The sequence below is a fragment of the Panthera tigris genome, chromosome D4, assembly GCF_018350195.1.
Source record: "Panthera tigris isolate Pti1 chromosome D4, P.tigris_Pti1_mat1.1, whole genome shotgun sequence".
NCBI lineage: Eukaryota > Metazoa > Chordata > Mammalia > Carnivora > Felidae > Panthera > Panthera tigris.
The window spans coordinates 68,683,914-68,699,473 of NC_056672.1; the positions used below are offsets into that span (position 1 = coordinate 68,683,914).

General features: G+C 36.9%; 1 long non-coding RNA gene across 1 annotated transcript in view; it reads right to left on the reverse strand.

Moving 5' to 3' along the window:
* The window catches only part of LOC122233264, a 160,461-nt gene that overhangs the window by 11,841 nt on the left and 133,060 nt on the right, over window positions 1–15,560 (reverse strand). The window contains exon 2 of the long non-coding RNA XR_006210805.1: window positions 9,868–9,923. This is a non-coding gene — a long non-coding RNA (uncharacterized LOC122233264). The remainder of the gene's footprint in view (window positions 1–9,867; window positions 9,924–15,560) is intronic.

Below are 15,560 nucleotides of genomic sequence, written 5' to 3' on the forward strand. Positions count from 1 at the left end.
GGTACAAATGTTCAGAGTAATTTCTTTCCACCATGAATTCCTAATGAAATGTTGAGATCAATGTCAAGAAGATTACGGAAACAGGACATGGAATTGATGTCAAAATAAGTCAAACCCAATGAAGTAAGTTAGAGGAAACGGGGCCATATGATCCTTTGTCTTTGGTTTCAAGAACAAAGAACCACATTTCTTTCTCTTCTCAAAGCAACAGTATTGAGAAGCTATTAGTTATGCTGAAAATGCCAAATTTTTATGGTACAGTTATAGCTTCAAAAGATGCTGGACAAAACAAAACAATCTCCCCCTTAAAACAAAACTTATCAAAATAATTTTTAACACAATCTTAATTTCAAGTTTCCATATTAATTGTTATTTTGATAGACACACGAAGATAATTTATAGTGAAAAATATATGGAAAAAAATCTTTGTTTGTGAGAACAGAGTCCCAATTTCCTATTTTCAGAAGAATCATAATCACAATTTCTCTAATTATAAAATACATGTTCATTATTTGAAACTTGAAAAATGAGAAAGAAAACTCTTCCATAATCCCACAAACCATGATAATTTTCCTATAGGAATAAATACGTTTATATATTACATATGTAATAGATATTTCATGCTTCATTTTAGGATGTTCATAATCTACTCCCTACTCTGTGCTTGGAGATTAGGGTTTTCCAGGGTGATCATGATTTTATGTATTTTTTTTTTTTAATTATGGTGGTCTTTATTGAACATACGGTTGCACATGATGTGGTTCATATGCCTTCAAAAATTTTTTCATATAAATACATTTGGCAGTCTTGCTGGATGGTGTTTTCACACTGAGTTCAAAATCTATGTTATTAAAACCCCACAATCACCTTCACGCCACCCGTGTTATCAGACACCTGACCCGGAAGGACATGGGTGTTGAACTGACACCCTAGTGAAGCCCATCCTGCTGACCCTTCTCAGCACCATCCCCTTTTCTCTTTGCTCAGCAGCCATCTCCATAGAAATCTCTTTCAGAATCTCACATTATAGATATCAATGAAAGGGAGTGGGTTTTGCCCTTGCCCATTACTGCCCTAAAACCAACCCAGAGGCTTCCTCCTCTCTATCATCAGCTGCTTCTTTGGGTGTCATGGTGCTCAGCATCTTCTTTTCTTTTTTTCTTTTCTTTTCTTTTCTTTTCTTTTCTTTTCTTTTCTTTTCTTTTCTTTTCTTTTCTTTTCTTTTCATTCTTTCTTTTTTTTTTGAGGAGGGTTTATAATTGTCCCAAGCCATGGAAAAACTTCTTGCACCTCAGCGAGATCCTGGGCTGAAGAAGCTGTAGAGGACCACTGTGTGGACCCTGCCACCCTACCACATGGACACCCAGGTCTTCCCCTCCACCTCACATGCCCCAGCTGCACAAGGTCACTTCTCCTCCTCCTCCCAAACCACGCCGAAACCACAAGTGAGACAACTCTTCTCAGATTTCCTGTGTTGGCATAAAAGTTCACACCCTGCTTCCCTCCAGCCTGCCCTTTGCGTCTCAAAAGCCTGTGCTGAAGGTTAAAAAAAAAAAAAAAAAAAAAAAAACAAGAAAAAGAAAACCAAGAAAAAGAAAGCCTGTGCTGAAGGTTAAAAAAAAAACAAGAAAAGAAAACCTCTCTGTGTCTTACCCTTTCAGTCCTGTTTCCCCAGAGTCAGCGTGAAAGCCGCCAAGGAAAGGTTACGTGCAAGGGGGGAGAGGTTCATATTCCAAAACATCATCCCACTGATTCAATTACTGTCTGCTCCTCAACAACCGTGAGCAGCATGAGGGCAGAAGCGCCATTCCTGATGCCTGCAGCCCAGTGCTGAGTACCACTTCTGGCACAGCTGTGCGGTCTCAGCAACTCCCCACTGAACAAATACACACTGAGTTATCTATCACGATTTTTGCTTATCAGATATGGAGAAGTTTGGCTGCAACAAATGGTATTCTTAACAACTTCCAACAGTGCAAAGTTTCAACCAAGCAGAAACATGCTTTATTTCGAAGTGGAATACTGGAATACTTAGTGTAAACTGTTGAATTAAACAGATTTATGATAGTTCTGCAAGAGTAAAAGTTTACAAGGTGTTTTAAAGAAACTGATATCACACGCCATATAATTTCCACAAGCATTTCAATGTAAGACTGTGTAATTCCTCTGCATCTGATGGTGATGTAAGTGCAGGCATCCAACACTCAGCCCTCCACCCTCAGTCAAATGGGATGACCAACGGATATAAAATTAGGGAAAAACCAGCATCAGCGTTGGAAAATAGGAAGGATGCCATACATATGCCCAACACGTTAGGGGATGTATATTTCATATAGGCTAATGGTAATGAACCCAAGGCACCATTTAGGCTCTATTCATGATTGTCCCTATGATAGAGAAGGAGTAGAAAGGAAGTAGAGGGACCAAGACAATCCCTAGAAGAGTAATTTGCAGGGGTGAAAAGAGATCTTGGGATGGGAAAACCCAACCATCAAAATGCTAGTTCTGCTGCTAGCCTTTCTCCTTAAGCCAGGACCCATCTCAAGAAGAAACTGCTCACAACAGAAGCAAAAGGCCACGTCAAGTAGGAGGCCATGCCAAACAGCGGGTTGGTCCTAGGTCCTGAAAAGAAGCTGCACGTACGAATAAGAAAATCACCTTGAAGACATAAAATGCTTCTTTTGAAACATGTACTCTAAGAAATAACACAAATATACTAATTTGTTTCTCAGAAAGACTCTGGAGGGCTTCTGAATGAGTCTCTGATAACAGAGTCAGGAGTGGAAGTAAAAACAAAACAAAACAAAACAATACAAAACAACTGTTGGATGTGGCATAGATGACTGACTGTCCACCAAAGATTCATGGTCTCCCTTCCATTGTTATTCTTGGAAGATACCTTCCACTTCACATTACGGTAGAGCCATAAGAACAGTTCTTGCCAAAGGAATATGAGTAAAAGTGAAGTTCGACTAAGTCTTTTGAGAAACCAGTATGTCTTCTCTGTCAAATCTGCCTGCTTTGGCAGAAAGGTCCTCAGGAATGGAAGAAAACTAGGACTCTGGATCATCAAGGGGTGGAGGAGGGTAGAGAATAAACTTCTATTGTTAAGAATGTTGCAGTTTAATTCATGCAAATTGTTTAATGGCTGCAAATTCCTACTTTCCCAGCATCCATGCCCTGTTGCAATGTGACTGCAATGCCTTGGTGAGATAGGGAAACTAAAGAAACTCCATAAAGGACTGCTTTTTTGCTCCTTTTCCTGCTTCCATTCTTGTTAGGATCTGCATCCCTGCCTTACCCACACCTTATAGTACAGATAATGTTTGTCCTCCTTGTAAAGGCCAAGGAGTTGATTTCCTTGGAGCCTTCTAGCACAATAGACAACATCTAATGAGTGACAAGGAGGAGTTATCATGTGCATTTTCCAGGCCACTAACTCACCAAGACCCCTGGCTCTAGGGCACAAGTGGCTTACAGAAGACACCTAAATACTCACCTTTCTTTGCTCCTGGACACCTGAGGAGACATGTACACCAGAGCACAAGTCTCAATACAACCCCAGAACCCAGGTAAAGACAAGATTCACTCTTCTTTCTTTTCCCAGTCTCCCAGACACTCCGCACTCTCTCTAGGTCTTCAATAAACTCTGTTCTCGCTTTCATTACACTTGCATTTGATTTCTAGGCTGCACAAAGCCAAGGACCCTCTTGGCTAAAACTGTGGAATCCCCTCTAATTCCTTGGACCTAGCCTGCATCATTGGGAAAGGAAAAATTCTACTTCTTCTCTATACTGTCTTTACCAACTAAAGGAAAACTCTGTTTTTCCATACTCTACTATGCTCACACTAATACTAATACTTCACTTCTGACAACAGATGTGTGAGTATTTTTCCATACTAAGCAATTCTTCAATTCTCTGTGGACAGCTGGGTATTCTAGCTACCCGGAGTTCACATCAGATCCCACAGGTTAAGGGCTCAGTTCCACAAGACTACCCCCACTTCAGATGCCAATCACAAGTTCAGGTTTTTATCTGTGCTTCTCACCGACTGGCAATAAATTGGGGGTCCCATGAATCCCTCCTTTGGTTCAACAATGTGTTAGAATGGCTCATAGAACTCAGGAAAACAATTTACGAACCGCATTATCAGTTTATTATAAAAGAATACGACACAGGAACAGTTAGGTGTAAGAGACGCACAGGGCAAGGTGTTGGGAAAGGGACATGAGGTTCCACGCTCTCTCTGGCATGCCACCCTCCCAGTACCTCCATGTGTTTGGCAAAGTGAACTTCTCCAAACCCCTTCAGTTAGGATTTTTATAGAGGCTTCACTATGTAGGTATGATTAAGTCATTGGCCATCACTGATTAAGTCAAGCACTAGTCCCTCTCCCCTCCCCAGGGATTGGAAGGTAGGCCTGAAAGTTCCAACCCCCTAATCATGTGGTTGATTCCCTTGAGTCTATTCAGAAGCCCCCAGCCACCACCTTCTCATTAGCATCCAAAAGATATGTCACTGTGGAGATTCCACAGGTTTTAGCTTCAGAACAGGGATAAAGATCAAATGTATATTTCTCATTATCAATCACAATGCCACACCCTCTATCCAGAGGTGGATAGAATCTGGCTGGTCTTGTGACTTGTCTAGACTAACAGGAAGTGTCAGAAGTAACGTGGGCAAGTTCTAGAGCCTAGGCCTTGAGCTCTGTCTTCACCTATTGGGACATCCTCATCACCATGTAATGTGGCCTGGGTCATTAGAGACAGAGGTTGGAGAAAGACCCCTGTAATAGCCAATACCAAGGCCCCAGACTGCATGAAACCATCTGAGGCTATCTTAGACCCTCTAGTGCCAGGTGAGAAGATAAAGACAATAGCCATGGGAGTGAGTCCAGGAGAAACCAGTAGAAGAATCACAGAAATCAAAATGAAGAAAAAAAAATAACATTAAAAAATACAGTAGAGATAAAACAGACATCTTTGTATTGCAAATTTCCAGAAACAACGGAGTGCTGTCTACAGCATTTTGAGGGGAAAATATTGTGACAAAGAATTCTATAACTAAGCAATTGAGTCTGTATATGAAGCTAAAAAAAAAAATCAATTAGTGATTTAATCAAGACATAAACCAAAATTTTTACAATTCAAGAATGTGGAAGTTGTAGAAAAGCTTCAGTGATATAATTAAAGTTGTTTAAATAATTATAAATATGGTTTTAAAACCTAATATAGACATTAATAATAATTCTCAGAAAGGAAGCTACATGATGAAAATGATAATAATTTGGGTCAAAATCAAAACTTATTTTCAATAAAAATTAGGACATGAGGGAAAAAATATATGCAAGTATGTTAACTTTCTTATGCAATGGAAATAAACATAGTTTAATTCTCAACATCAATAACTAGAGAAAATACATTCAAATTTTTTTAATTAAAGGAAAAATATATAAGCCAAATGTAAAAACTGCCCTTCTTATTTTTATCAGTGAGACTTCGAGCAATATATCTCCGCTCCAATGATTTTTTTTAAGTTTGTTTATTGTGAGAGAGAGAGAGAAAAAGAGCACAAACCGTGAGATCATGACCTAAGTTGCCGTCAAGAGTCAGATGCTTAACCAACTGAGCCATCCAGGCACTCCAGAATTATTAATAAATTATATATAAATACATGTACCATTGTATGTACATGTATATGTACATTCATTATAGAACATACAGTAACAGAATCATGAAAAGCATGAGATATAACCTGAAATTAACATTAATTTAAAACAAGTTCTACTAATAATACAAACAACTTTTTGGTTTCACTAAAATAATAACTTTTATTGAGAGAAGAATGATTAAATTTGCTTGCAATGTTTTTGAAAATCTTGGTTCCATATCTTGCAATGTAGCAATTCAAAGGTGCAATTCTGGGTCCGTTTTTATTTCAAACTTGGTTTTCATGACTAATAACTAAATAAGATCTTTCACGGAGATTAGACAAACTCAAGGCAAAGAAACATGTCATTGGCTACACTTAAAAATCATGACACTTGTGTTCTATTTCCCCCTCCACCAATTATGTCATTGTTATTGTTGAAATGTGGTAGTAAATTTCCACTTTCAATTGTTCTTGAAAAGGTACCAGTATGTCTTATATTTTTATTCTTCAACAAATGGTTTTAAAATTCTCTAAAACTTTTAAATAGGATAAAAATTCTATTTCAAGTTTTTAAAGTATGTTGATATGAGAGACTATTTTTTATAAGTGTAACATTTATATTGATTTCAGCAACGTATCAGATAGCAATGGAAACACCAGGAAACATTTCCAAACATCCGTTTTGAAAACGTTCTCTATTACCTCATAATGTGGCTGATGGTGAATTCCTGCCAGGAAAAGGGAAAGTATTACCTAGTCTACTTTTTGGGGGGTGGTGGTGGTGGTGGAAGGGAGAGAGTTGTTATTATTGTTCTCTTGTGTTTGTGTTTGCACAATGGACGTTACTTTTAACCTGCCTTTCTTTCTTTTTTTTTTTCCAGGAATTATTTTTAAGATTCTTGCCAATTTTGTGAATTAGCATAGATAAAAGTAAAAGAAATAACCTTTAAAACCACTTACCTGAGCACACTTAAATTCCAGTGAATCAAGAAAACTGAGCAAAATGTAAAAGTGTCACCATCATTCACCCTGACTCTAGAAATCACTCTCTTCTACCTCACTCACTGTGAATAAACAGAGTGGGTCTGCCTTACATGTGGACCTGAGCAAAATACCGGTATCAAAGCATATTAAATATTAGTAAAGCTTAATATCTTTCTTATTTTTCAATAAAAAAATATTTTCTTCTGACTTTCCAATGAATGATCTTATACACAAGCTGGGACATATGCATCCCACTCTGGAGAATAAAACTCTAATAAAATAAATCAGTATGGGAGCATAATAGAAAGAAGATAATAGAAATGAGACCAAATGTATCAGCTGTGACAGTAAACACAAATGGTCAGAAATCAAAACATAACTGGAAGAGACACCTATAAATCCAAAGTATTAAATTATTTTAAAAGATTAAACATACAAAGAAAGGGAAAGCATTCTTATGTTTTAGCAAGTCCAATCAAATAGGAATTAGGACTCACAATAAAAATTTCAGACAAAAGAGAATATGCAGCAAGTAGTATTAAACAGGACTGGGAATATCCTTGCATATTGACAAAAAACACAGTACACAGAAATTTCAAGAATAAAAATGCATATAAATTAGAAATACTAGGTAAAATGTTCAGAAACACAACTATTAGAGACTAAAATACCAACCCAACTTTGGCCATTCAAGTAGATAAAAACCAACCAAAGATATAGACAATCTGAATAACAAAGTTAATAAGTTAATATATACATAGTGATTTCAGGGGAAGAAAAGAGAATATACCTTCATTATAAGACCTTAAGGAACACTTACATATGTAGGTCATATATTTGGCTACAAAAATAAAGGCAAGATAAATTCCCAAAAGTAGAAATTGTATATATAGGTCATGTTCTCAGAGCACACTGAAATTGAAATGTAGAAATTAGTAACTTATATGGTGTCACTGGCTTTTCACTATAAGCCACTCTCTCTAAACCTTTCTAAAGCTTTCCACCAAAACATCATAGAAACTACTGTCATCTAGGAATACATAAATTTATCATGTTCTTAGAATATTCCTCTTCTAACTTTATGGAAAAGGGTAATTCAAGGCTTAGTCCACTTCAAAGTTGAAGAAATACATGTATATTGTAAGGAATTTTGACAATCAATAAAAGTGAAAAAAAAAAGGAAAGTAAAAATCATCCATAAGCACACCACCGTGAGATATTTTTGAGATATAACCACTTCAGGCTTTTTCCTACACACACACACACACACACACACACACACACACACACACTCACGCAAGCACCCACATGCTTTCTCCCCCCCCACACAAAATAGAGTCATAGTGTAAGTTTTTAATTTTCTATTCATTGACTAATGTATCACAGGCATATTTCCATGCAGTGAATGACAAGCTACACTACTGTCTCCAAAAACAGTGATTTTCTACGGTGCATGAATATACCAGGAGTTAATTCACAAATCCTCTATTGAACTCCTTCTTTATTCATTGATCTATTAATATTTAACCACATTGCTTACATGTGTGCCAGTGTGTCATCTGACGGTGTTTTCTGTGGATTTTCTCTGTTATTGCTTGGTTGATCTAGTTTAATTTGTAATATTTTGTATTTTGTTGGATTGGTTTGGTTTTGCTAAAATATTTTTAATTTTTATACAGTCAAATCTTTTTTTCTTTTATAATTTCTGATTTTAATGTCATTTAAAAACACCTTACATATCCCAAAATTATAGAAAGATTTTTTTATATTTTGGTTTTAAATGTACTTTAAAAACTTCAATCTGTTTGAAATGTATTTGGGTGCAAGTCATGAGGCTGTGAGAAAATAAAACATAATGGTTAATAGCAATGAACCCAGAGTCTAGGCTGCCTGGGTTCCAATTCTAGCTCTACTTCTGACTACTTGTATGATCTTGGATGAACTACTTAGCTTGTTTGTATCTCAATTTCCTCATCTGTAAAATAGTGATAATGATAGTATCTACTTATGGAATTCCTGTGAAAATTAAAAATGTTAATTGGTATAAAATATGGAGAGCTATGCCTAACACATAGCACTAGCTACCATTTTTTCCAGATGACAAGCCAATTGTGCCAATCCATTCACTAAATAATCTCTGCTCTTATTCCTAATTTGAAATCTCATTTTTATCACTTACTAAAATCTAGTATACTATCCATCTGTCTGGCCCTATCCCTGTACCAACAATTTTTAAATTACTTTGTAACTTTCTAACATGCTTTCATGTATCTGTAGTAGCAGGCCTTCATCATTCCTCTTTTCCAAGGTGTTCTTGACTCACGCTACCCTGATATTTTTCTAGATGAACTTGAAAATATCTCACCAAATTCTAAAAATAATTCCATTGGACTTTTAATTGGAAATGGGTTGAAGCTATGGGCTTAGGGGTAATTAGCCTCTTTACATCAAAAAATTTTAATGACAAATAGTTTACATTTTCCAAAAATATACATTGCCTCCATTTAACAGACACACAAGGTTCAAAAAAGCTCAGGAGCTCACACAGCAAATAGGTCTCGAGACTTATATCTGGATCTAGGTTGTCCTCTAGATGAATGTGTAACTTAGTTACGTGATTTATGATAGTTAACTTGAATAAAAATATACTCAAATATAATTTTAAGATTATTTTTTTTTACCAACATGTCCACATTTTCACATTTTCCTAGCCATTCTCTTCCTATTTCATGGTGTGCATTCCAAAAGCAACATGTAATCTTGGATGTCAATAAATTCTGTAAGCAGTGGCAATGTTCTCTTCCCACAGCATGATTGTAAGCAGAGAAATCTCATTAAATGTTGACATTTATTTCTTTTTCGTAGGGCATCTAACCTAGAGACAATATGCAAATGTGTATGAGTTTTTTAGCTATATAAGGTATGTTTAATAAAAGAATTTTTCAGTGTTGCAAGTTTTTTTCACTGTTTGCTGAGAAAGCCTTTGACAGTCTACTGTGTGTTAGCATTTATGCAGGTTCTGCAGTAAACAGATGAAGAAGACACAGTCTCCTGTCTCAAGAACTGTAGATTTAAGTGGTTAGATATGGAGAAATAATTTGAATACACTTGGATATTATTGTACTTCACTTCTTAGAAATATGGTCAAGGTAGAGGGAGATCTCATAAAGAAGAGGAGCAGAGAATTCTCTGGGACCTACTGGGGCCTTCCTTGAACATGTGATCTTACCTGGGGCTTGATGGATGAGTGGGAGTTCATCACTGGTCAACAGAAGAAAAGGAAATCTAGGAAGAGAGAAAAACACGAGGAAAAGTTGTGGGGGCAGAAAAGCAGGTTATAGTTGAGAAACTGCACATGATTTCATATTCTGACCATTCAGTATAGATAGTTTCCATCCCCAAAAAGATGTCTTAGAACTTCAGTCTATGAAGACTTAATCAGACTCCTGTCACCCAATCAGCCATCTTTTCTCAAGGTCACTTTTCATACCATCGATTACTTAGTCTTATCTCTCTTCTGACTTGATACTTCCCTAATCTCTTCTTTTATAGTTTGGAAATATCCTGAGCAAAAAAATTCATAAACACCTTCCAGCTTCTCTTTTGCTGAGGTGAAAATTTTGACTGAGTCTTACCCATTTGTACTAGTCAATTGAAAAGTATGGTTAATGTTATGCAGTATTAACACATTGATCATTAGAGTAACAGTCCCCTACATTTTGTTTGGAAACCTATCCAATCCCAAACTCCCAGTCTTTCGTAAATCTGGATGCAGGGCCTGGGTTTCTGCATTATCTCTGTAAGGGGACAATAGCAGGTCAAAGAAAATATATAGGTTTGGAGAGTGAACTTAGGTGCCAGTCCCAGCCTTGCTATTTGTGCTGTGTGTGATCTTGGGTAAGTCATTTGTCTTTCTGTGCCTCCATTTCCTCAGCTAGAAAAGAAAATGCCCTTGGATTTGCTTACTTGGGTCTCTACGAGGAACAAAAATGAATTATGCACATGAAAAGTCCAGGTAAACTCTCAACTTTTGGAGGATGCCTTAAAGCCTGAGGAAAATAAAATCCTGTGAGTGAAAAAACTGGATAACCTCCAGCTCAGTAAAAATTGCCAGTCTTTGAGTGCATTTGATTCTATCACATTGGTAAATCAGTTTATGAAACTCAGCTGCAACACATACCACATGGTATAAATCATAATTCCTGGGCAGCAAATGTTCCTAAATTGTGTCCATGATGATTTTATAATTAGAAACAACACATGTGGGAAGCAGAGACTAAGTACCTAAAAACTGCTCAAAAAACCTTGCAGGAATTCACTAATCTAGGTCCTGCCTTGGTCCGTTGTAGATCCAAAAAGACAAGATTAGGGACTTGAGGATACTTCATGGCAAGGGTTTGTCTTCTGCCTGTGCTGATGAGAGTCATCAGGGGGCATTTCTGACTCTGTAGCCCTCCACTTCTGTCTCCTTTTCTATTTCCTTTTGCCTCTCTCATGCCACTAGCATGGCAAACCCCTTGGGCTTCATTCCCAGACTTATTTTGGCAAGGTGTCCACGTTCCTGCTTCCAGTCTCATGCACTGATGGTCCTAGCCAGAGCAATAAGGCAAGAAAAAGAAGTAAAAGTTCTGCAAATTGGAAAAAGAAGTCAAATTGCCTTTTATTTACAGAAGCCATGATTGTCTAACTAGGGAATTTTAAGGAATCTATTAAAAAAAAAAAACTACTAGAACAAAGAAATAATTTACCATGGTGACAGGATATCAGGTTGATACATAAAAATAATTAATATTTCTAAATACTGACAACAAGCAATTAAAAATTTACAATAGCAACAAACACATAAAATACATAGAATTAAATTCATTTTAAAAAGAGAAATTTTGGGGGTGAAAGAAATGTTCTACATTTTGATTTATAAGTATTTACATTTGTTGAGACTCTTTAAACTCTATACTTAAAATCTGTGCATTTTATTGAAGGCAAATTTTACCTTAAAATAAAAAAAAAACAGATTGCTAGATTTTTTTTTAAAGATTCCTCTAAAACATTAGGCTCAGTAAAAGAAGCCAGACACAAAAGGTCACATAATGAATAACTACATTTACATGAAACACCCAGAATAGGTAATTCCATAGCCATAACTCAGATTAGTGATTGCCAGGGGCTGGGAAAAAAGAGAAAAGGAGAGACTGCTTTATGGGTACAGGTTTTACTTTGGTGTGATGGAAATGTTTTGGAACTAGACCAGAGGTGGTTGGCTGCACAACGTTGTGAATGTATAAAAAGCCACTGAATTGTTCCATTAAAATGGTTAATTCACTGTAATGTGAATGTCACCTCACTAAGTTATGTAAAAACAAACAAACAAACATAGAAACAATGTCGGATTAGAAAGTGGATATGAGTGTGCTCGCGACCTGGAGTTGGTGACTTCCCCTCTCTGAGCCTGAGCGCTCCTAACTACGGCCTCGGGGCATACACGCAGTGTGCCTGGCCCTGCTTTACATGCTTTTCCTCATTCGATCACCATTTACAGATGAAGAAATTGGGCTTAGAGAAGTTGAATGATTTGCCCCTCCTCTGTATTACAACAAAGCTGGACCCTGTATCTCTCATCTCTTGAAGCTCTAGCTCTCCTTCTATGGTTGGATCAGCAGACAGCCCCACTTCCGCATCCTTCCGGAGCTAGGTAATGAAATGGATCTCTGAGACCTAATCAGATGTGGGAGCTCTAAAGGGGCCTTGGAATATAAACCAAAATCGGACCCTCAAATCTCTGGCCTAATATCAATTCCAACCGTCCCTGGCTATAGGCTTTATTTATCACCGTGAAATTCCAAGTATCTATCCTTTCTGGAAATTAAAGCAGAGAGGGAATTCTTCAAGCGCTTTCTCTGTGATTATATGCGGAAATGAGCACTCTAACTCGAGTACTTTATTCTTTTGAGCACCCTTTTATTTTATGTTGAGCGGCTTGTGTGCAAATTGCAATCTAAGTTCTTTCTTCCCAAGCTTCTGCAGTTTTCCAGTTTGCAGCTTACTTATTATTCCTTGCAATGTCATAACAACAGGTTAAATCCAAGCTCTTGCAAGGTTTGTGCCAAGATGAGATTTTTTTTAAATCGTATCTAAATTACTTCATGAAACAATGTTCCTATCTGCCTCCAAGCTGCTGTCAGGGCTGAGGCCAAAAGCTGTGCTAGGAACAGAGCAAACTGAGCCAGAGGTCCCCAGGGAAATAGCAGAGTAAAAATCAGCTCTGGGGAGAGCCCTCAATAGACATCGTCTTATTTCATATTTTCCTCCAAATGGTATAGGTGGTGCCGTTGCAAAGTATATTTCCTAATCAGACTCTGATTCTACATGGGTTAGAAGCCCCCAAACCATGTACCCGTGGCTTTCCTCTAAACCTCTATTGTGATAAAAATGAAATAAAAAGAAAACATCTCTGTTTTCTTAGACTAAGACTCCTCACCCTTAATATAAAATTTTGTCATTCATTTATTCAGCAAACGTTCTCTGAATGCCTGCTAAATTACAAGCGCTGGGTATAAACATATGGATGAAAAACATTGTCCCTGCCCTTCAGAAAGTCACTCTCTGATGGGAGTGGTAATAAAAACAGATTATTACAGTACGAAGTGATAGAAGGTATTACTGGCGAAAGGTGGATTAGTGTTGCTTTGAGGGTCAGTGCTATATTATCCTTTCTATTCTCATTTGTTTATTCATTCTTCATTCGCTCAGCAAACATTTACCAAGTAACCAGAGTATGTAATGTGCTATTCATTACTCTGGGGTCCACAAAAATGAATTGGTAGACTCTTCAACAAATGGTATGGGGAAACTGGACAGCTATATGCAAAAGAATGATCCTGGACCACTTTCTTACACCATACACAAAAATAAACAAAATGGATTAGGTCTCACCTAAATGTGAGACCTAAAACTATAAAAACCCTAGAAGAGAGGAGAGGCAATAATTTCTCTGACATTGGTCATAGCAAACACCTTTCTAGATATATCTCCTGAGGTAAGGGAAACAAAAGCAAAAAAAAAAAAATGATTATGACTTCACTCATATGAGGACTTTAAGACACAGAACAGATGAACACAAGGGAAGGGAAGAAAAAATAATATAAAAGCAGGGAGGGGGACAAAACATAAGAGACTCTTAAATATGGAGAACAGAGGGTTACTGGAGGGATTGTGGGGGGGGGGGGATGGGCTAAATGGGTAAAGGGCATCAAGGAATCCACTCCTGAAATCATTGTTGCACTATACGCAACTATTTTGGATGTAAATTTAAAAATTAAAATCAAAATTTTAAAAAATGATTAGGACTACACAAAATAAGAAGCTTCTGCCCAACAAAGGAAATAATCGACAAAACTGAAAGACAATCTACTGAATGGGAGAACATACTTGCAAATGACACATCCAACAAAGGGTTAATACCCAAAAAATAGTAAGAAATTATACAACTCAACACCAAAAAACCACAAATAATCCAATTAAAAAATAGGCAGAAGACATAAACAGACATTTCTCCAAAGATATACAGATGGCCAACAGACACATGAAAAGATGCTCAACATCACTTATTATCAGAGAAATGCAAATCAAAACCACAATGAGATATCACCTTACACCTGTCAGAATGGCTAAAGTCAAAAACTCAGGAAACAAGTGCTGGCAAGGATATGGACAAAGTGGAATCCTGTTGCATTGTTGGTAGGAATGCAAATTGTGCGGCCACTGTGGAAGACAGGAGGTTCCTCAAAAAATTAAAAATAGAGTTACCATATAGTCCAATAATCGTTCTACTGGGTATTGACCCAAAGAATACAAAAATGCTAATTCAAAAGGATACATGCACCCTTATGTTTACTGCAGCATTATTTACAATAGCCAAACCATGAAAGCAGGCCAAGTGTCCACCAATAGATGAATGGATAAAGAATGTGGTATATATATCTACAATGGAATATTATTCAGCCATAAAAAAGAACAAAATCTTGTCATTTGCAACAACATGGATGGACCTAGAGAGTATAATGCTAAGCAAAATAAGTCAGAGAAAGACAAATACTACATGATTTCACTCAGCTGTAGAATTTAAAAAACAAAACAAATGAAAAAAGGGAAAAAAAGAGAGAGAGAGTCAAATGAAAAAACAGCCTCTTAACTTTAGAGAACAAACTGGTGGTTACCAGAAGGGAGGTGAGTGAGGGATGTGTGAAATAGGTGAAGGGGATTAAAAGTATACTTATCACCATGAGCACTTAGTAATGTAGAGAATTGCTGAGTCGTTACATTGTACACCTGAAACTAAAATAACACTGTATATGAACTACAATTAAAATTAAAAGTGAATGGGATAAAATTGTGTGTGCAAAGTCTTTCTCGATTTATTAGAGAGACAATGCAAGTGCCAGATATCTTCTGTTGCCCCTCCGGATCTGTCATTCACTTATTCCACTCTTCCCTGTGATGCACAAAGTTCACCTTTAGTGGACTTCAACTGATGACTTTTCCTCCAGATGTGTTTTCTATAGACAGACCACTCTACCATTTGAATTCCTTGATCGATATTCTCCTAGCAAAGTGACAGCATACACATTTTTCTATTTCAGTATTTTCATAAATCATGTCCACAGGGTCTTTTCCGTATGCATCACAATAGAGATATTTCTTAATTTTTCAGGTTTTCTGTTGTATTAAATTTTATAAATTATACCTTCTACCATTGCAATCTGTTGTTGTTGAGATTATTTCACCAAGTCCATTTTTTTTTTATTTTTTTTAACGTTTATTTATTTTTGAGACAGAGAGAGACAGAGCATGAATGGGGGAGGGTCACAGAGAGAGGGAGACACAGAATCTGAAACAGGCTCCAGGCTCTGAGCTGTCAGCACA